The sequence below is a fragment of the Scleropages formosus genome, chromosome 12 (assembly GCF_900964775.1).
Source record: "Scleropages formosus chromosome 12, fSclFor1.1, whole genome shotgun sequence".
NCBI classification, from domain to species: Eukaryota; Metazoa; Chordata; class Actinopteri; order Osteoglossiformes; family Osteoglossidae; genus Scleropages; species Scleropages formosus.
In genome coordinates this window covers 18514546-18538210 of record NC_041817.1, presented here as the reverse complement: position 1 = coordinate 18538210, position 23665 = coordinate 18514546, and the positions used below count along the sequence as shown (strand labels likewise).

At 41.1% G+C, this 23665-nt stretch overlaps 1 protein-coding gene across 1 annotated transcript in view; it reads left to right on the top strand.

The window, feature by feature from the left end:
* The window catches only part of LOC108929015 (glypican-5-like), a 135037-nt gene that overhangs the window by 63101 nt on the left and 48271 nt on the right, over positions 1-23665 (top strand). The window lies entirely within an intron of this gene.

Here is a 23665-nt window from a genome sequence, read left to right as displayed (position 1 = left end):
CATTGTGATATTGTGGCAGCGCACCGTTTATGCCTCTTTATACACAGTTTCGGTGATTGAGGGATGCTGAGAAGGTGGTGGATGAAGTTTGAAAAGTCATTAAAGTACAAGACATCATTTTCCACTAAATGCAGACACTTGACATTGGAAGAACGCTTCCCTTGTCTTCCTTTCCCTGCGCATCTCGAATGCTCCCTGGCACATGGAGTAAAGTGTTGATCCAAGGTTGCGCGGCGGGCGTCTTGTCACGGCCCCTGCTCCTCTCCCCCACCGGCACTCTGCTGGTTGCATGGGATGCGGTTTCTCAGGCTTGGCCTGCTAATGAGTTCCTTGGCTGGGGGGGTCGGGGAAGCGGGGGTGGGGGGATGACCGTGCAAAAGGCGCTAAATGCCAGGCTTGCAGGAAATGGAGCCGGAGCCGCCACGGGGGAGGATGCTGTCAGCAAAGGGGCAGGGAGAGAAAGGCGTGCGGTGGGAAATGAGCGAGGGGCGCAGCGACGCTTCAGCGAGCGAGGTCAGCGGAAAAGGGCACGTGGCTTAGCGCGGTAACAACTCTCAACAGGCGCACGGCGAGTTGCCTAACAACCAGCTGTTTCTCTTAGCGCGTCTCCAAGCGATCGCCGATGCAGCGATTAGTTTAACCGCAAGCGCTGGAGAACTGTTGAAAGCTGCGGCTTGATTGTTTGTTTGTTCTTTAAAGCATTTTGATAAGAGCAGATACTGCGCAGCGCTGTGCTCAACATTTGAGGCCAGTCATCTGAAAAATGCTTAAAGGTGTACAGTGGGGACAAGTGTTCATCTATATGTAAATTTTAGTAATTTTGTGTTTCCATCCCAGTGAAAATTCACATAAATAAGAAACATCACGGTTCCCCTTTTGTTACTCTCTCCCAGCTGCAGTTGAGTCTTGGTCCCAGATTGTTGGGTCATCCGAGGACGATGCAGCTTGTCCTCATCTCCTTGAAAGGGACGGCGAGTGTGATACAAGAGCGCTGTTGTTGTGAAATGAGAAGATGGAAACTATTGTATCAGCGGGGGTTGTTGCATCAGTTGGTAACATTCAACACATGGTCAGATACATCACCTGGGAAGACACAACACGTGTTTAAACGTATCAAAACTAAACAAGCTATTTCCATGAGCCTCTTCAGCTTGCGGGTCTTGAAACAAAACCCACTCCAGTCAGTGAACAAATGAGTCTTGTGAACAAATAACCTCCAGTGGCTGTTTATACACTTATGTTTCTTCCCTTGTTTCAGTCTGAAATGTTTGTTTTGAGATGCTGCCCAGTTCTGGTGAACAGATCCATATTGTTGTTTAGAGTGCATGAGTGATACCAGGTGCCACTTGAACAGCTGTACTCATCCTTCTGTCTATAGAGAATCACTGGTCCTTGTCCATATTTCTAAAGGCTTCATGCTTCTTCCCAGCGCAAGAAAATGAGCCCTGATTTTTATGGTTTTTGTGTCAGGTCCGTGGCTAAATCTCACACTGAGGCTGTACCTTCTGTTGAAAGGGTGGCACACAATAGGTTTCTGTTCTATGGCATTTCTTTATTATTTAAATACAAATTCTATCAGTGAAGTGCTTTATTTGACGGTTTCCATGGCATTACCGGGAGGTTCACTAAACTTCATAGCCATGGAGAAGGTATTAGAGTAACAGGAACTGTTCGTGCTCAAATCTGAGACGCTGTTGCCCATGTGTTTTGATTCAAGGTTGTGTTTTAGAATATAAGCGTGTCTTTTAGAGGGTTTCTGCTGCCTTTCAGAATACTTCTATAGTGTTATGTTAGGCTAGTCAGAGTAGTGATGCTGAAAGACCAGCTTCCACATTTGTAGGCATTCAGTTTAATTGGCTTTATTGGATGTATAGGCCTGGCTGACATTAATGTAGCCGAGACTTGGCAGCTTCTTGCCTTTTGTAATCCAGCAGCTGAAGACAGGGGTCAGGGGCTTAGAGGAAGGCATTTGTGACCACAAGTTGGCAGGTTCCGGTCACTGGGGCAGAACTAATGTTGTATCCTTGAGCAAAGTGATTTACAAGAACTGCTTCTCTAAATATCCAGATGTGTGAATGGGCAAAAGTGTAAAATTGTAGCCTGTGTAAATTGCTTTGGATTAAAGTGTATCCCAAGCAAATCAATAATAAGAGGGCGAGAAGCAGCTTTTCTGAAACTGCGGTCAGTTGAAAGCAATCACGTAAACTGATGAAAGAAGCATGTCAGGATGGAGAAGGAAGCTTGCTTTTCTTCTGCAGGAAGAATTTACTGGCTGCTGCCGTCATCGACAACTAATATTAATTGACGCTTTGTTTTCGAGGGATTTGGAGATTAAGCATTGCTCAGCCGAGGCAAATAAAGAAAAAAATATTCCCTATGAAGAGTGCCAATGTTTGGCAGGATCCCACATGAATAAATAAAGGATAACAAGCTCATGTAAAAGATGCCTAGTTTTTTTTTTTTTTTTCTTTTTGTTTGTTTGACTTTTGGGGTGAGGTTTCTGAACGCCTTGATGACAGCATCCCAATGAGGTGATCTTCAAAGGCTATCCGAGGGTAAATGATTAGATGGTTAGGTGGGTTCTATCTGCACTACATGACCTGGTGCACACCTCCTATAACAGGTCTGCCACAGGGTATTGGAAATCCACATGGAGAGCACTGAGCACACCTGACATGACCTACCTGGGAAAGTGCATGCGATATATAGGATTTATCCAGAGCAGAATTTGTAATCATCAATATGTGGTGGTGAACCTTGATCTGAAAATATATTTTACCATTTTGTGTGGGAGTGAAAGTGGCAAAGGGTGAGTATCATAAAATTTAATATTACCTTTTTTTGTGGTTGCGGGTAGTGCCGGATGCCTTATGATGGTGGTAGGTGATGCACACATTGATCAAGCAGTTAACCACAGTAAGTATTCACTATAAATTTATATTTAACTTTGTTTTGCAGAACAAGGTTAACTAGTGAGTAGATTGGTAGCATAGTGGTTAGAGATGCTATCTTGTAATCAAAAGCGCTGGGTTCCAATCACTGCTCCTGCACTAATATCCTTGGTCAGTTATTAATTTAGCAGACATTTTTCTCCAAAGAAATGTACAGTGATTAAACAGTATTTTATCTGACACTTGGGTCCAAGGTAGTTTATGGCAGTAGACACACAACACTGAGCTGCTAACAGTTGTTTACCCATCCGCACAACAATGGACCACCACTCACACACTAAGGGCACTTTAGAGTCACCACTTTACCAGAAACCATGAGTTTAGACTGTTGGAGGAAACTGGAGTATGCAGAGAAAACCCATGTAACCATGGGGAGAACATGTAAACTCCACATATTACTTACCCTGCATTGATACAATAAGAATGCACTTCTGTATTGATAGGGCAATCAAGTGACATTGAAAAAGGGTCTCAGATTTACATTTGTTCATTTAGCTGACGCTTTTCTCCAAAGTGACTTACAAGGTTAAGGTTGCTATTATTTACCCATATATACAGCTAGATAATTTTACAGGTGTAAATTAGGGTAAGTACCTTGCTCAAGGGTACTACAGCCGGAGGTGGGAATCAAACTTGTGAATCTTTGGATCCAAAGATAATAGCTCTAATCACTATGCTGCCAGCTGTACCCAGATAATTAGTAACAATAACAACAATAATATTTTTTTTTTATTATTAGAAGAATATTAACAATTTGGACTACATGGAATTGCTTGATTAATTTCTAATTTATTGGGGACTAACAAGTCTAATAACTTTATTACGTGTACTTTTAAAAAAAAATCATAGTAATTCATTCTATGCAGTGCACAATTTAGAGACTATTAATATCACTTATTGTGATTACATTTATGAATAATTCTGACTTTCATTAGCAGGAAAGACACCTCTAAAAAGGGGTGGACTTGACTTGTAAATGCATTTTATGTCAAGTAGTGAAGCGTGAATAATTAAGAGGTTGGCTGGAACCAAAGGGACCACATGCAGGTTATTTGGACAGATATACTTGGGGGGGGATAGGGGTGTTGGGCACAGCTGCTTGCTTTTAAACTAGTTTTCATCAATAACGAAAGAGAACATGCGAATATGAATGATTCACATAAACAGGCCTCCATGGGCACAGACCAAGCTTCCCTTTGAATTAAAGTTTAGATATTAAAAAAGCAGCCCAACAAAGTGTCCAATTTATTTTGTGGCTCCGCCTCCGGAGTCTTCTGAGCTGCATTTTGTGAGCGATGGTTCTGGTGGCTGACAGGCGAGCGCCCTCAGGAAGCGCTCCGCTTCCCTTAATTAAAGGACCTTTTTTATATATCACATGGCAGACGTCTTCTAATCAATGTCCCAGCTGCATTCTGGGAGATTTTAGCGTGCAAGTAGTGTCCATTGTGTATAATGGTCTTCCGTAGAATGGCACCATGTCACCAATTTCGCATGAAATTATTGTCAGAAACATACAGCAGTGCAGCAGATTGTACAGACAAAAGCAGTTTACAGCACATGATGAACAGTACAAAAGCTTCAGTGAGTAAACGGGGCCCTGATACAAATGAATTCCTCTCATAAAAGAACATGTTCTTCGTTCCATGAATTCTTGCTTGTATATTTCTTTTAATACTACAGTGTGAGTGTTAAAAAGCAGTGCACTGAAACAACGACGAAAAGTGCGCTATGAATTTATGTTCAGATTTATTATGGGTGTTAAAATACAAATCTTTTTCCCCGTTAAAATGTATGGCTCGGGAAGGAATGGTATAATTTATTCTGCAACAAGGTTTTTCCAATAAAACGCGCATATGTGCTGTGAAGAAGGAGGTTTGCTGAATCAGGTTTCTCCAATATGGTGTATCCACGTTGGCGAGTTTTCCTTTTTCCTTTTTTAATTCACAGAAAGACGCTGCACGTGTCGTAAAACAAATATCTTCTGATATTTCCAGATTTCACTGAAGTATCCTCAGGTCTCATTTCAGGTCTCACCCATTTTTGAGACGTGACTCCACTACAAACCGCAGAAATCCAAGCTAATACAGTATCTATCCAGATCTCTCTGTAAAAGATTAAAGTTACTCTAAGCTGTTCATTGTATTTTCTGTTGTTGAAGGAATTAAGTAACAGTTAATTAACATCCCGAGATTCCAACTTCAAGCACTGCTTAGTACATAATTATGAATATGGCGGAACATGAAGTGGGTTTTTAAATCAGATTTTGTAAACATATTTTAGAGCAATCTAAATGAGCACTTGAAAATCTATAGAAAGAGAACCATTCTGCCATTACTCCATTGTTTTATTTATGAAAGCCATAATCCCTTTTTACAGTCCTCCTGCAGAGTACATGATAAAATAAATAAAAAAGAAGCAAACAAACCTTATAATGCTGAACAAGGGCCCTGTGTTATAAAAGTACTAAGAAATAAGGCATTGCATAAACACAACTCCATTAGGATTCTGTAATCCATTCCATACCCGAAATGAAATAAAAAGAAAAGTTTTCAACAAAGGAGCTAATAAAGGCCTCTATGCGGCATAAATCCAAGCCATGATTCTGTTGCTGACAACAGGCCGTAGGGCCGCTTACACACAGAGCCAGAATAAGGTGTTTTTGATGCAGCGCAGAGCCACGGCTCCTAAATGAAGTGTCACCCACCACCGGGGACCCGAACCACCTGCAATGCATCATTGCTGATAAAATTGTACTTGAGAAAGTACATTTGCCTCAGTGGACTGTCTGGTATTTTAATAGTCGGATATGTAAGAGCAGAGAAATGTTTTATAACCAGTCGCCAGGTGTAGCAATAAATCAAATCCTTTTATATTTCTTAATTCTTCTCCATGGATTTTGAAAAAAATTATTATTATTATTTTGCTCATTTGTAATAAATGGAAATGCCTTGTAAGGTGTCAGTTGACACCCGTATGGTGTTTGATAGTTTTATGAATGTAGTCTCCCTGATGTGCAGCATCTCTGGGAGCCTTACGGATCCCTGGTTCCTCCGTCCTCCAGGACCAGTTCTGGGTGCCGAAACTATCGAGGGTTCGTAAGACTGTAAAGGATCGAAGATTCCTGGCCATGGGCTGCAAGGATACTTCTAAAGAAAGCCTTGTGTTCCTCTATATATTTGCCCATGGAAGACTTTCCATGGCAACGCAGGAGCGGAGAGGTCCAGGGTGACAAGTCTGTCCGACATCCACTGTTTCAGATGTCGCAGGTCCCTGGGGCCTGGATTTTAGATTCATATACTGAATGTTTTGACATATACTGTATGATTTTAAATTTTGTGAATATTTGTTTTGAAGGTGTGTGTGGGAGGGGGATGCAGTGGCACAGTGGGTTTGACCGGGTCCTGCTCTCCGGGGGGTCTTGGGTTTGAGTCCCGGTTAGGGTGCCTTGTGATGGACTGGTGTCCCGTCCTGGGTGTGTCTTCTTGCCCTGTGTTGTTGGGTTAGGCTCTGGGACCCCGCTTGGGACAAGCGATTTCAGATGATATGTGTGTGGGTATGTGTATGTTATAACATTGACAGAGTTTGGTTAAAAGTCATCTTTATATCTGCGATTACTCTTTCTCAGCTAAAATGAAAGATATCAAGTCTCCACAAAAAAAAGGTAACTTATAACTGGGAACCAATGTGGTGCTACAGTCTCATCCCCAGCTTATTTTGGCAGATTTTTCTCATATTTGAGGTCTGTGACTGCTGCAGGCATCTGTTTGTGTCCCTGTGACCCAGAGATGTGGACAACTGGACTCAGCCTGTGGTTGGCAGGAGCACCAGTGCTGGCTAAGCCACTCTGTGGTGCCCATATGTTGTTTGTTTTAATAGAGAAAATATATTTAATAAAGTTATTGTATGAAAAGGAATATATGAATTGACTGTGCGGTATGACTATCTCCAAGGGATGGGAGCCTTTCCTGGGCTGGTGGAAACCGAAACGGCATCAATGGGTTCTTGATGTCTGAGATCCCAAACCGTCCACCAAGCCTCTGGCAAATGCGCTATAGTCCATTCAAATCTCTGCGAGGGTCGGGCTTCCCCTCCACGCCCTGCTCTGGCAGACCCCGAGGAGAAAATTTGATAAGGACCTCTGTCTCTGGTCTGGTTCTGTTATTTACCAGCAGCCAGCTGGTCTGTGGTCGCTGGCCTTCCCCAGGGTCCAGACTGCACAGCCATGCTGGGGTTTCATATGCATAAACACAGTAGGGAAATGGGTTCTGGAAAAGGGCTGCAGGTCAATTTGGAACTGACCCGAGTAATTCCTGTCACTTATTTTGCACAGCAGTGGTTTTGGCCTGTTATATTTTGGTGGATTTTTTTTTTTTTTCTTCCCTCTTTGGCTGAAAACGAGACATTTTTTTTGCTTCTGTTGCATTTCCCATAATTTTTATTTTGTTTGAACTGAATTATCTCTGTGTTAATTTTTTTTTTTCTGATTATTATGTTTATGTCTCCTTGTTCCTTGTGCCATTTTTATTTAAAACAGTTTCTTAATTATTGTCTTCAGTTGCATGGGAAGTTCAGTTCAGTTTCTTTGTTGTTCATTTGCCTTTATTACTATTGTTTTTAGTGAGGTCGTTAATTATAGGGCTTAACTAATGCAAATATACTACTCGATTCAATTCAAGTAAACAGCAGGATTACACAGAGCACGGAACAAAGTTCCTAACAATGGTAAAATAGAGAAGGTAATGGTACAACACAGATTTTCATTTTATAACACAGCAGACATATATAACTATATTTTTATAAGCCAGCTGGCAACTCTGGAGAGGAAAACAAAAAAGCTACGAGATGCAAAGAAGGGGAGGAAATAAACATTTAGGGGTCCCAGTACCAGTGGCTGCCCACTTCTCCTGGACATCTTATTGTGATGAGAGGGCACCTGTGTGGACATGTCTAGTATAAAGACTAGAATGCCTATCAAGGTGGAGCTATAATCTGAGAACGTTAAAGCCATCATTCAGGCGCCTTGCTGCAGATCCTTGAGTTAGTGGTAGGCAGTTGTTGGCTCCCGACCACAGAACCCGGCGATTGTTGTTGGCAATCATCAGATCCAGGCAGTAGGTGACCTATCACGGGGTCTGCAGCACACCTGGGCCACCGCGGCTCATGCCAGGGAGTGATGTTCCAAGACACCTTGGGGAGAGAGAGAAGAAATGGGTTTTAAATCTAGTTTTAAAGGCAGCAAGAGAAGGGGTGTGCCTCACTGTAGTAGACAGAGTGTTCCACAATTAATATTAATTTGGTATCACATTGCCGGGAACAAATCTTAGGGGTATTGCACCATGGGATTTCAGCTGCCTAATTGCTTTCAGCCACCATGTTTCCCAGCGCACCAGAGAGCACTGCGTTACACAAGTGTGTTTGAAAGGACATCTGGAAAAGGTTGTCCATAATCCCACCGCCACCTCAGCATCGCGTGAAATATCTGCGTGTGCATGAGAGAGAGACTGAGTCCCAGGGGCTGCCGGCGACCCCACGGCACTAATGTTCCCGAGTGGTACCTAACAGCACCTTTTTATAATCATTTATTTATTTATTTACTTATTTATTTATTTATTTATTTCAGTTTTTTTTTTTTTTTTGCATTTGTCACGATTTGAAACCGCACGCTGAAAAAAAATATTGTGTTCTGATGGATGCCTTTGGCACAGTGGTGAAAATTAGGCCTCGACTCTCAGGGCTGTAATTATATAAATGAGAGAAAAGGAGAAAAAGCATGGGGGGGTGGCACCGCGTGTCTGTTTTATTCTCTGCTGTAATTGGGTTGCAGGGCGGACTGAGCCGTGCCGTGGGCTGGCAGCGTGGAGCCCGAGACAGCGCCGCGTGTTTGTCTTTGACTCTCCGGGGTTAATATAGAGTGGCCACGGGTGAGAGGCTCTATACCCAGAGGGGACTCGAAGTGATGCTTGTGGGCAGCGATACAGGGTTAATGTGTGTGTTTCATTGTCTCCGCATGAACCTGCAGCGAGTCTCTGTGTACAGAGTGCTCACCAACGGCTCTGGCACATCTAGCTGACGGCGGGCACTGAGGACTGTAGTGGTTTCAACCATCGCCTTTAGGACCCGGGTTCAGGGCCCTGCTCCTGCTGTAATATCCCTCTGCATGGTTATCCTTATCCTGATTTACTCTCGTGAAAGTCACACAGCTGAAATTGGGTGACTGTATAGCTCCGCCAGAAGGTATCTTAGTGGTTGCACCCATTCCAGTTGAAGGACCTGGGTTCGAGTCATTTCTCCCGTTGCAGTTCCCTTGAGAAAAGTAGTTTATGTGAGCTACTCCAGTACAATTTACCCAGCTGTATAAGTGACTGGTTCAGCATTTAAAAAGGTTCTGGAAACATGATCCACTTCTCCCCTGATCTCCTAACTGCTCCATAGACTTGCACCTCATCTGTCCCAATCACCTTATTTATCATTACACTTGGTTTCTTTTCATCGCCAGCAAAAATAGCGGTACGGGACGAAGCAACCGCGCTTCTGCAATCACGTGTCTGCATCTGTACGTCTTCGTCTGCTATGGAATGTGTTTTAATTTACTCTGATTTGCACCTCACTTTGACGAAAAGCATCTGCAGGATGAATAAATGTGCATGCAAATCGCTGTAAGCTTAGTTTACAAACGTCACGTCGTAAATCACTTTGGACAAAGGTGTCAGATAATAATATTTTATGATAATCTCTGTTGTGTAAGATATCTGAGGCTGTGCAGCTCAGGAGAGGAGTAAAGGGAATGTGCGGTAACTGGGTCTGAGTGCGTTAACTAGCATGTGAAGCCCTGCTTCCTGTACAAGTTGTGTAAATGCCCCCTGGTCGCAAGATAAAGGTTGTCCTGCTTTGTGTTCTTTGATCTTCTTGCCTTCTGAGTACGTGCTCTCATTTTATTTTCCGCCCCTTTCATTATGTGACTATTTCAGGAATATCTGCTCATTTCCCACAGAGGAAGCAAATTGGCCTTTAACGCAACGGTTAAATTTCTGTCTGCACGACAGTCTGTTATTAAATGCCGATTAACAAACGCAAGATTTGATTTATGTCTTAAGAAATGCAGTTACGTTGTCAAGTGTCATGTCATGAACTTACAGAAAAATTACCAAAGAAATTATTTTGCCTTCATATTTATTTCAGCTTTCTAAGGTTCTCTACTAAATTGGGCTGTACAAGCCGTAGATTATCATTTATTTTTTTTTTTCTTTTTTCTTTTTTAAAGCTGTCCTAACTTATATTAGCACATTGTCTCATTATGTCATTGGGTTTGTTTATAATTGGAGGTTTGACTCCCAGTCTATATTATCCTATCAATTTCAAATTTGAATTATTGTCTTAAATAGAGTGATAATAAAACATTAAGTAGGGGGACAGTTTCGTGTAAATAACATTAATGACAGCACTTGATTAAAATAACAACAGGAGTGAGATTACATTTGCATGATGCTGTAATTAATTAAGCTTAATAGATGCACTTTTAACGAATGCGACTTTTTTTTATAGCCCCATACCTGCAGCCGTCTCATTAGATCTTCTCCTGCACATTCATTTGCATTAATCACAAGCCATTTTTAGCACAAACTCAGTGAAATATCCAAATTTCCTCATGGTGACTGCAGTGCCTTCCTGGATCGGTGTTGTGACACATATTACATTTCCTCATTTAACTGACACCGTGATCAAGGGTGCTAAAGCAGGAGTGGGATTTTAACCCAGGTCTTTAGAGTGAATGGTTATGCTGGAATTGGTTATTCTAGAATTTACCTGCTGTATTTAAGGGACTTTAAACAGAACACGTATGAAGAACGGTGTGTAAAGGCAAAAGGCAGAGGCTGGACTAACAAAGAGTTTGTATTGCGAATATAAGGCCCATTGGACCGCAGACACAATGGTTCAGCGAAAAGGAAAAACATGTTTCACCCCCGCAGCTTATCTTGTTTTGATATCTTTACTCTTGTACGTGCACAAGAACTTTCCCCTTTAAGCTGTGTTTCATTCTAATTGAGAGAGAGGGAAAAATAATATCAGAATGTGCTGGGTTTTGTGTTACTTTGGTTCTTTTAATAGGGTTATTGATCATGCTGGCATCTGAGGTATTGCTGCGGACCGAGAAAAGGCCCACTCGGAGGGCTCCGTGTCACTGGCGAAATGCATATAGATTACTTCATTTTGCTTTCGTAGAGCACATGGTAAAAAGAGTGTTGCCTTTTTGCGTTTCCTACAAACTTTGTCATAAGAATAAATAAATAAATAAATAAATAAATCCCATTATCCCTTTTCCCCATCTTCCACTCCAAGGTCTGCCAAGGTGCAGCGGGGTTACGGTTTGTACTGTAAACTGATACGAATTTACCATCCTAGGTTAATATCATGTGTTGTTGCATTTGCCCTGGTTATTTTAATAGATCGTAGTTGCCTGATGTCCTGTGCCTTTGGGATAGGCTATAGGCCATGTGGACCCTGCAGTGTACCAGCGATTCTTGATAATGGTACATGGTAATTGATACATTATCTGTATTGTGAAGCTTTGAAATCCAGAGGTAAGTTGGAAGATTAGTCTTCAGCATTTTTACTGGCTGGCAAATGTAAGCTTTGGTTCTATTTCCTATTAAATTCAAGAAAATTATTTTTTTCCAAGGTTTACTTTCACATTAACTCTCTTCAGTGCAGATAATGTTGTAAACGGTCATTTCAGTGTGAGTTGCACTGACTTTAACTGCTTGGTCATGCAGCTCTATGGACCAGTTTTCACATCTGTAGACCTCATGTGGAGAGGTCACGTCTCCCACCCGGATGCCCAGGCACACAATGCGGCACACTGAGCAGTGGGTGGCAGCAATGAGCCGTCCTCCCCTTGTCTAGAATGGAGGCCCTCTTGACATTTCAGGTGTCCAGGCAACAAGTCAGCCATCAGAGCGGTGCATCGAACACGAGCATCCACACTGTGACCCTTAGCCCTTAATTTTCACGTATTTATTTCCAAAGGGCTGGTGTCCACTTTTGTGGATACAGCAGAGCCGCTCAATTAAGCTCCTGAAAAATTGATTTGAAAACAAAGTAGATAGTTTTGCAAAAGTCCGAGGAGACTTTATGTCTGCCGAAAGCCATTAAGTGCATACAAATGTACGGAATTGGGTTGTTCAAAAGAATTACAGAGTGAACTGCACTAATTTATTACCCAAATTCAAAATATCACCATTCAAAATGTTAACAAAGCTTGACAGTTCTGTGCAGTATTTTACAGTTATAATGAATTTATTTTATGCATAAAAAAATTTCATTTTGAACGGGACCTTGTGGAAGTAATTAAATCTGTAGCGGGTTTATAGATGCTTTACTGGGTAAAAACCTGTGACTAAAAAGTTCTCCAGTCCCAAGAGTGCATTCGTTATTGTGCACTATAGTAAAATACCGTACAGTAAAAAAACCTGTGTGTGTAATTAATTTGCAGAAATGGTAACCTTTGTAAGTCTCCTTAGATAGAAGCACCTGTCAAATAAATCATTACTTTAACTCAGGTCACATGGGACACATCCACATGGCTGGATGAATTATTTATTTGGGCAAATAAAGGGGTTTTTTTGTTTCATTATGGTTATAAATATGAGAGATTACTTTGATTAGCTGATGCTGAGGAGAGACTGAATAAAGTCATCGCCCTTCTGAAGTCAGTCCATCCATCTCAGTCGTCCCGCATCAATTGTTTCGACTCAGTCTCCAGCCGGATGTTATTAAGGTAGATGAGTAATTGCTCGACTACTGGGACTGTAGTGCAAGTGACCACTCTTTAAAATTACCCTGTAGTCCATTCAAACATCTGAAGTATCTGTGAGATTTCTGATCCTTCTCAAAAGGTCAAAAAATATGCTGGTAAGAATGGATTGGAATACAGTAATTTCCAACTAAGTTGAGGGGTGGGGGTGGGAGGATGGGCTGTTCAGGCATTCAGACCTGCTAAAAAAGTCTTGAAACTACAGAATCATAAACACTCCATAAAACTATGCAAAGACTCAATAAAGCAGTCACACATGACACTGTTCTCACAGCTTTCCATGCTCCTGATTTCACTGCAAAGCGTTCAGATTTTTGTGCTTTCTTCATAACTTGATTTATGATTGGTCCGCACATGGCTTCCAATTTATTAGCGTTTATTGTTTCTGCATGTGCTCATGTTGGATCAGACGAGTCTCCGGGGCTGTTGTGGTGTTTGTGATCTGTAAACGATGTCACATGTCGTTATTTGAAGGCTAAGTGTAGTGAGGTGGCTCACAGCAAACAGCAGCAGAAGCTCATGGAAGCTTTGGTAGGAGCTGCAGGGAAGATGGAGTTGCGCCGTGTTGAGTAACGGCAATCTGTCATTCTTCCAGCTGTGGGTTGAAATCGCTGGGTGGTCTTTACTAGCACACTAGGACTAGCACACTAGGAACATGAGTCCCAGTAACCTGCAGGTACTTATATAGATATAAGAGAACATGGTTAGGTCTGACCAGGACTCGAACTATCATTCCTTCCACTAGCACTGACTCTGATGACTTCTGAAATGGTTGATTGCATCTCCTCCACTGAGGCTACAGGTGCCACTAGCATAGTGTTTAAAGCTGTCGTCATCACAGCGGGTTCAAATCTCACCCTAAAAATAATTAACTTTGCTTCATGTTCAAGTACTGGGTAGCAAAATCACAAAAGGGACAATGCGATTACAGTTGTAGTCAAATTTATTGGCACCCAAGGGATTTCAACCATGTCTATTAAAGTAAAAAGAAATGAAAAAGTACTAATTTTATTAGTTTCACTGACAACTTAAAATGGATTAATAAAAAAAAAAAAAAAAATCAACGCAGCATTTTTGTTTGGAAAGATGTCTTGGGCAAAATTATTGGCACCGAAGATTGAGTACTTAGTTGAAAAGCCTTTTGATATTAGAACCTCCTCTATACACTTAATGTAGCTTGCTGCATCTTCCCACTAAAATTTCTCTCCAATGTTCAGCTACAAATTTTACCAGTTCAATGCTACTGCAGAACGATGCCAGCTTCAAACATGAGGTTGGACATGTGAGACAGCAGTGTCTTGTAGATTTAAAATGCACTGCTTCCCTGCCGATGCAGCCCGCCTTTTTCCGTGTTTGAGTCGCTACAAGTGGCTGGGGCGGTTAAACCGTCATGAAAAATGCGAATCCCTCACAGTGGACTTCTGACAGACGCTGTTTAGAGTATGCTCTTAAATTATTGCACAGATAGCATTTAGTCAGATATTCCACTGGGGCTTAAAAAGATTCCATTTTATTACTATACTTATTAAAAGCACTGTTTTTTAGTATTTTTCCCCTTTCCAAATATGAAGGCTACAATTATGCTGTCTTGCTGAGGATGAGGCCTAGTATTTAACGTTATTACCCATCCCATCATCTTTCAGTCTGACAGCGCAATATGTCACCACAGGATGTCGACTACTTACATGCTTCAACAAGCAATTGTCTGGAACCACAAATGGCACAATAGGCTGTAACAGTGTTATGTGATCTCCACTGAAATTCTGTACATTTCAGGCTGCGAGCTCTAGACACACACAGACACGCTTCTGGGCCTCGGTCCAGTGTGGGATTGGGGTCTCCGGGCAGGTCATGCATCTGTGGTCATGTACACAGTGGATTGCTTGGATTAATTTCCTTAGTTTTATCGAAATGCTAATGTTCCGAATGATCTGAGCGTTCTTATCTGCGACGGTATTTATTCAGCTGAATACTTTCTGGAACGTGAGAACTGAGTTTGCAACCTTCCGGGTTGACGTTCAGCGGTTTAACCTCTCTGTCCTCTGCTGCTGCAGATTTATACTTCTGAACACGGCAGCATGAAATAAAGATTCAGAAGAGCGCTTTGTGAATTGCGGATGTGCTAGAGTTTTGATGGCGTGGTTGATCAGCCCTTTATGTCGACTTTGCATTCTGGCATTGGAAGGCGTGCCCAGCGGTGAATAAATCGAGGGTTTACCCACCAGGTGAATCTTGCAAAAGGATTACACCAGGCGCTGGTATAAGTTCATGCCCACCTGTCTGTGTGAAAATCTGCTGCGGCCGTGAGTCAGACCAGGTCTGCGGACACAGACGTGACCCAGGGCTTCAGACGTAGTTTTTTTTTTTTTTTCGTTTTGCTCCATCCCTGAGATGTGCCACAATTACAGCACACACAGCAAGTGTAACGTACCTGTGCGCAGCGAGATGGTTATCCGTTTGACAAAGCCTGACTTAATTTACAGAATCGAAGCTAATAGCGCTGTCAGGTGCACAATAAATCACGCTTGGCGCACGTCAGGAGCGGTCAGGAGAGTCAGGCGGCTCAATACAATCTCCATCAGCGGCACAATAGAGCTTTTTTTTTGTTTGTTTGTTTCCCCCCAAGAGCTAAAATGATTGGAAGTCTGATTGGCAACCATTAAAGTGCTTCTATAGTTTAAAAAAACAATCATTTCTATCCCTTCAGATTTTTTTTATTTTGAATATTTATTTTCTGCTGCCCTGTATGGAATACATTACCGTCACTCACGATTTTGCTCTGTGTTTCGCAGCTGTGACACAGAAGTTGCCGCTCTTTGGGCCTTTGGTGATGCAGCCAGCGGAAAATCTGGAGATAGCTGTAGCTTCTGTTTTATTTGTTCCCATTACATGAAACCAGTTCTTTTTTGCTTTACTCACCTGTTTATGTAAGGTCTGGAAATGCTGAAATGGGTTACGTCTTTCAGGTTACTTTAAGATTTTAACTGTATGACACTGAACTATTTATGTTAATTTCAATGAATAGGTGCTGTGAAGTCATGATTTTGTTTATATTTAAAATTCTGTTCTCGAATATTATTAATATTGCATTGCACTCTTTAAATAAAAACACGACTAGAAGTGTTTGTGGTACATTTTATAGAAGTATGTTAAGATCAGGAAATGCATCTTTGTCTGATCCATCTCTCACCAGCAGCACAAGTGAGGTTACATCAGGCTGACAGTCAAAAGCCATTAACATTGTTAGAAGTTAAAAAGTTTGATCGTTGTGTGTCTGATGTTATGGCTACAGCACTTTCCGCTACAGCATTTGGCTGCTTGGCCAGCCTGAAGCATTGACTTCAGAGAAGGTTTATACGGTGATGTTAAGTATGGACCCCTCAGTATCCCCCCAACCTTAGCTGTGTATAGCTCCAAGCCCCTAGACATCCCCCGAGCAATGAGCCATAATGGCATTCTAGAAGCCTGGGAGGCAGAGGGGAATGAAACTAGAAATGTCACTCAGACATCGGCGGAATAACCCAAAATAAAGATTCTCTTTTGTTGGTTTAGGTTTGCATGAAAAAAAAAAAAAAAGAAAGTTTTTCTCCAGCCAACTTAGAGGCTTACTTTCAGAGTAACCAAAAATGCATCCCACAATGCTTAGAAACGAACACATAATTATGAAGACAGCTTTGTTTGAACCTTTATCACATTGCAGATATTCATGTTGATTCCTGTTAAAGTGACAAATGAACAGAAAAATGGGTAGAGGGAAAGTAGCAAGAGGAGAGAGACTAGCTTACAAAAGTTTCAAGAGCTCAGGAGGGAAATTGTTCCCAAAGAGATGCATTCTGAGACCGTTTTTGGATGCTGGAAAGGAAATAGCTGTTCTGACGGAGAGAGGGAGTTCATTTCACCACATTGAGCCAAAGACAGTGTATCGACTAGATTTAGATTTTCCACCCCTTGTGAGGAAGATGTACAGGAGGCCAGAGGTGAAAAGCTTAGTGGTCTTGCTGGAGTACAAGAACAAATCACATCCTGTAGATAGCAGATATACCATATCTTGACCTATATATGCCAACTCACCTGATTATGGACGAGTCACGAGCGGACTCAGGTAGAACTCAAACTTGTACACTGTGTCCCACATGAGCTGTATGTGGATTACTTTCTGTTATGTTGGCTGAAAAGTAAGTTTAAGAACATTTGTCCACAGTTGCAATATCTGTAACCCATTTATACCCCATGCATACCCCATCATTTACCTGTGTGCGAACGTACACATATGGCCTATGTGCAAACTGTTGACACTAAGCTACATGGTTCTCACATGGATGTGTTGCCTGAGTTTGATTTTTAGGTCCTTTTTGGATACTTTGGGGAATTACTTGTGAACCGGAGGGAATGGGATAGGGTTGAACCGTAATGGACAGCTCAACTAGTTGCCCCTTCCAAGTGTAATAAATGACCACCAGCTGCTACCACTTGAGAAAAATCAGAATGGATTTACGGGCAGCTGGTCTGAGGACAGAAAGACATGGGTACAGGGTTGGCAGGGAGCAGGAGGGATCTCTCAAGTAGGCCATGTTTTTTTTTCTTTTTTTTTTTTTTTTTTTGTGTTGCACTGGCAATGGCCACTGTTGATCTTTGTCTGATTTGGTTTCGTTATTTTTCTGTAATGTCGTAAAAGGACCATGCCCCCATTTTGGTTAGTTCGACAACTAAAGCCCTTGTTGTATATGAAAAACTGATGCCCTTGAGCCTTTGTCCCGACCATGTGGTCACCTTCAGCCCACACCTGGCCACATATTGTAGTGTACTGTTCTCAGGTTTTATCCTGGAATATCCCTGGTGAGTTGACAGCAGTGTCTCTATATATTACTGTGTGTTTAATGTTTCATGTGCAACTTGTCTGGATATGATAATAATTCATCTATAAGTAAAGGCCATACTTGAGTCAATAGCTGCAAAATAATTATTTTTCTTGAAAATCTGCAAGTTAACATATTACAAATGTGTTTTTATGTTTCATTTTGCAGTTTTACATAGTCTTTTGTTTTGCTGCAAATTTCACAGGTTAAAAGTCACTGTTCTGTGAGAAAATCAGGAATTCAGTGAGACTTTTCTCTTGCCTATTAAATGAGATATTAAATCAAATCTCAGTCACATGCCAAAATAAATTATATTCAAAAAGGTCAGAATGTAGCTGAAATCAGATCTCTCCCAGTCCCCTTGGAGTGCTGTGGAATGTTGTGCAAGTCATTTGTTGTTTCTTTGTGGAAGCAACTGTTTTCTTTCTGACAGAACTTGGCCGGCACAAGCCCAGCCAGGCGAGCCAGAGCAAACATTTGGGACTGAGAACACAAACTGGGCTCATCCATTTTGGTATTGTTTTCGAACCCCTAACAGCTTTTCAGGATGCTGGTCCAACTGGCTTGGCCACCGGCCCTAGAGCATCACCTCGGGGTTCGATGTCTTTCAGTCTTGGAAGTTAATGGGATGTGAAGCGAATGGCTCTCTGACGTGTGATCCTTGATCTTGAGGTGCAACTGTGTGAGCCACCTAGAATCCATTTAGGTCCAGTCTGGTTGTTTCGCATTTGTCTCGCTAAGGAAGCATGACAGATAAGAATTAATTTTGGAATCTAATGACCCTCCACAAGCATTGAAATCATGTTTCATTCCACAGCATAAAGTGCTTCACGTACACCAGTATTCTGGAGGTGCTCTAGCTATGTGGTCACCAAGAGTTGATATACACTTAATGTCAGTAGCAGGGCCCTTTTTAGTTCTTGAACTGGCTTACTCACGATTAAAGGTCCACAAACTTGGCTACTCTCTTACCTGCTCTTCTACAATTATATTGTCTATCATTTAATAATGTCTTCCTTTCTCCTTCACGTGGGATTCTCTGTTAAGTATGACTGCATCTAAAAAGTGGATCTTTTGGGGTAAACTTTCTATTAGTGCATTTTTGAGGACTTGAACTGGCAATGAATTACAACTCCAGATACTTAGCAACTCTTCTACCTGTACAGCATGTGCACTTGCAAACTCTTCTCTGGGTTTTTTTTTTTTAATGCTTGGTATTCTACACCTGCATAAAGCACAAAGCCTGTTTTATTCTAAGTGTATTTCTGCATACATACACATCCAGTCTGTATCTGTATCTGTCAGTAATAAACTTTCCATCAGTGCAGTGTAGCGTTCCATACGTGATGTTTGGGTACAGAATATTTCTTAACCTGCCTACAATTTACTGTAAAGTAGCATTGTAAAATGCTTATGAGTCATTATTCCAGTGAACAGATCAGTAAGAAAATCAGTGTATTTTAACTGTTTGAACTCCACAGCTTTCCCAGGGACTGCATTCATTATACCCCATGTTAAAGTGAAAAACTTAAACAGTTACGCATGCAAATGCAATCAGTTTAGATATATGAGATGGCAATGATTCTTCTAACTTCTTTACTGTGGAATCAATAGCCTTTAGTAATTCAAGCAGGCACAGACAGCCAGTGTTGTTGAAAAGAAGCGGGCAAGATGCTCCTTTTACTTCATTCTGCAAGCTGCCGTTTGAAATCCAGGCCCCATCCCCCTTTTCCATATTATACTGAACTGGGAAGCAATCAGAGCACTAGTCATAGTCCCGGGGAGGCCACTGACAGATCGGCAAGAGGCTGGTGAAAGTCAGTGGGAGGATTTCCCAGGGCTGTGAGATTATAAAATTCTTGGAACCCACTTCTCTGAAAATGAGAGCTGCATATATGCATATCCCACGACACGTGTAAACACAAATGATCGCCCGTTCTCACACATTTCATTCTTTTGTTGGAGCAATAAATTACAAGTGTTCCGTCTGACACGTCCGACCCATAAGCCTTTTATCTCCATCAGGGCTGTCAAGACAATTAAAGTTGGCTGTTGTTTATATTGCTGGAATTAATGTGAATGCATTATAGGAATTCTAACCAAACATTTGTTCCTTTTTAAGCACCATTACTCTTCCGTTTCCTCTGAGGACAAGGCTAGAATTAAATCTGACAAAACAAACATAATTTTCATATTTCTGAAATGACTTTATTATGTACAAGCACGCATAATCTGAATTCTTTTGGCAAGGAGACCCTGAGAAAATGGTTGTGGAATGACTTTGCGAGTTACACAGTGGAGCTGTTAAGTGTCGTTTGTCATATTAGTCACCTGTCTGCTAGGGGTCCGGGCAGTGAGTGAGGATGGTCGCTGTAGGGGGTGGGGGTGGCGTTGCAGATCTGTTCTCACGGATAACAGTCTGGTTGACCCCACTGAACTCTGATCCAGGATGGACACACTTCTGATCTCTTTGCGCAGGCTAACGCTAATCAACCTCTTCGAAGAACTTCCAGGTCAGTGAGAATGTTAACGCTCAATTCAGTTGCTCATTTTGATGCTTTTCTCTTTTGGAAACATTGCATTTAATTGGGCTAATGGCATTGGCATTTGCTTTAAAAAAAATGTCTTTACCACAGGTTTTTATATCTTCTTATCCGTACTGCGGCTTTGGAAGAGCTTTGCATGTTTTTGGCGTATGGCTGCAAAGTCATTCATCCATTTTAATTGATTGTGGAGATGTAACAGTTTTGTATTTGCTTTGTCATATAGAGGCTGCCATTCAGAGACGATTAATCCCTTTCTGTTTATTTTCAGGCTAATAATGTGGCTTCTCTGCTGAGCTAATGACATTGTGCATTTCGCTCTGTTGATTTTTTATTTAAAGGTGTCAGAAGAATAGCACACAGCGTGTCCTCGGTAGAATTCACACACCTTGTTTTCTGACTTCTGATTCTTCTATTTGTAAAGAGAAGTTTAGATAATGATTTTCAGAATAAAGCTAAAATAGTTCTAATAACAGTATGTATGTCAATACTTTATGAAGATATATAATTGATTTTCTCATAAATTCTGACATACGTGTCATCTAATAAAAACTCACTGTGGTCTTCGGAAATACATTAATTTATTGAGATGCCATACTATAAAGAATCGTGTAGCTGTCTTTCCTTCTGAACTGATTGAGTTTTAATGGGGAAGTGATTTCAGAAACTCATTTCGAAGGTTCTTCCAATTTTCTAAGCTCATAATTGATGAAGGATAATTCAGCAACCCACTGCTTTCATAATCAAGAAATTTATTACGTCCTTTGACACATTTCAGTTTTTTTTTTTTTTGTGCAATGTTTTTTACATAGAAAAAAGCTGTGCACTGGTTGTTTCTTGAAATGATCTGGAATCTGGACAATCAGAAACACCTTTGACAAGTTTATATATTTGCAAAGTTTGTTGAGTAAATGGATGTTCCATTCCTAGTTTTTATGTCCTTTTGTTACCAGGTAATCTGGTTATGATAACATAATTGACTTTGCGTTACTTTGGGAAAGAGCAACGACTAAATGAATAAATGTACATGTTCTAAAGTTTCAAATGCTGTTTTAAATTTTGTGTTGGGTATTTTAACATTTCTACAGTACACGTCAACAATGATTCTTCCATCCATCTAATATCAGTAATCAGCACTCCTATGAAGAGTGATGGTCGTCCAGAGCTTATCTTACAAACATAGCATTTGAGGGAGGGTGCATTCTAGATAGGATGCTAGTCCATCATCGGTGAGTTGCACACTCATGCTACAGTCAATTCTAAGACACCAGTTCACCCGAAACGCATATCTTTGAACTGTGGGAGGAAAATAAAGGACCTGGAGGGAAAACTCCTATGAATACAACAAAAACATGCGAAGTCCCACAAACTGAGCTAAATTTGAACCTTCATCCCAGGAGCAGTGAGGCATCAGAGCAATCCTCTCTGCCACTGTGTTATCCAAAACAGTGATTTATATATCAGATGATAGTGAATGGCTACCTACAGGTTGAGGCCCAGTGCATGAGCATGGTCTAAGCGAAGTGCAACATCATCTCCAGTGGGTCTGGCCGAAACTGGAATTGTCAAAGTTTTAGATTGCAACGCTTGCCAACCCACTTTGAGTCCCACGCAGAAGCCAAGTTTAACATCTGTGGAAGGGAAATAATTCACTCCTCCTTGCTGTCCATCACATTGATTTGAGAACAAAGGCATTTGGAGGAAACTCCTATTTTGGATTCAGAGGACATTCTGGTTATTACACTGATAAGAAAAGCTACACAATCGCCTGTAGTGGAGAGAAGGATAAAGGCGTACGTGCCTTGAGTTGTGGGCTCCTTGTTTGCGGGGAAGTGGGGCCAGCAGGGGAGAAAACTGGAGACAAGTGGGAGAAACATGGAAGTGATTGTTCTCTGAAGTTGAGTTTGGGGAAAACAAGAAAGGAAAATCCCAACCAACTGCAAAAGGTTTGATCAACAGATAAGATGCACAACTCTTTCAGGGCTATTTATTCTAACATCTATTGAACGCCAATGTGAAGAATATTCATAAATATTCTTCTTCATTATCTCAAAATGTTTGCCAAAGTGTGGAGTACTTCATAAACATTTATGAAAAACTTAAATTTGTCTGATTATATAATGAGGTATGACCAAGTAAATGGGATTTTTACTGAATAGTATCTTTATGCTGCATACACTATTGCAGGGGGAATGCTGCAGAATAAATGGCGTGTCCAATATTATTATTAACCATTATCTAGCTGACGGCTTTGTCCAAGGTGACTTACAGGGTTAAGTTTGTACATTAAACTACTTACAATTATTTTCCCATTTATACAGCTGAGTAATTTATAGCAGAGCAGTTCAGAGAAAGTACCTTGCTCAAGGGTACTGCAGCAGTGATATGAGCCCAAGTTTTTTGACTGTTCTTACCATGCTGTCCCCTGAATACCTTCATTTACTTCATAACCTCCTTTCTTAGCGATAGTTTGGGAAGGTGCAGATGTCGCACCAGGTGATGTCACACTGTCATTGTTATCCCTGTGGTTTGGACTGTGCTGCCCGGAGGCCTCATTCTGTGTTCAGTCACACCATGTGGAGCAGACTTGGTCAGCCTATAAATATGTATTGGCTGTATAGAATGAATAGTCAATGATGAAGTAGACATTGATAATATAAAGAAAAGCTATTATATATATGTATATATACAGTATACATATACATATATATATAAAATACATATATAATTTTTTTTTCAAAACAGAAGTATTTTGGTTGATTCCTTTCACATAAACCCCCACCCCAACACACAAGCATTTGCTAAAACCAAAAAATCTACAACCACCATGTTTTTTTGTAGCTTGCCAGTTATTGACCTGCTGTAGATACAGATGCCACCTCATGCATAGACAACTACAAGCAATTTATTTTTCCTGCGAAGGTTTATGTCTGTAAGAGGGCGGTTTATTGATAAGCCTTCACTCGAAGCCCTCAACAGTCGATGCCAGCTTCATTTGCACACTCGCCATACTTTAGTATATGTTAAAAGTATAAAAAAGATGTCTGGTTGTTATCTCCGGCACAAAGAGATTTGTTGGTCATGAAAAACCATCTCTCTTCTGCAGATAAACTGACAGTGATCATTTTTTAGGCCTGTCGCATGCTGTACTGGTGCACGACTCTCATATCAACCAAAACAGAAGTAGTGTTGTGAGGAGTTTGCCCTTGGTTGCAGGAGAAAAAGTGACCTCTACCACGCTGTGCCTCTTAGTCACATGTCAGCGATGCCTGGATAATCCATTAGCTCTGCCATTTTATTTTCAAATATTGAACCTTCACGGTAACTAATTACCACGGACAATTACGGTAGCATTTAGAGGTTTACCTGTCTAACAAACAGATTTCAATAACCGAGCAGATGCCTTGCTTTAAAATTAAGCTCTGAATATAAATATATATATATATATATATATATTTGTGCATGTAGTTAACTAATTCAGCATTTAATGTGTCATAGTTGTAT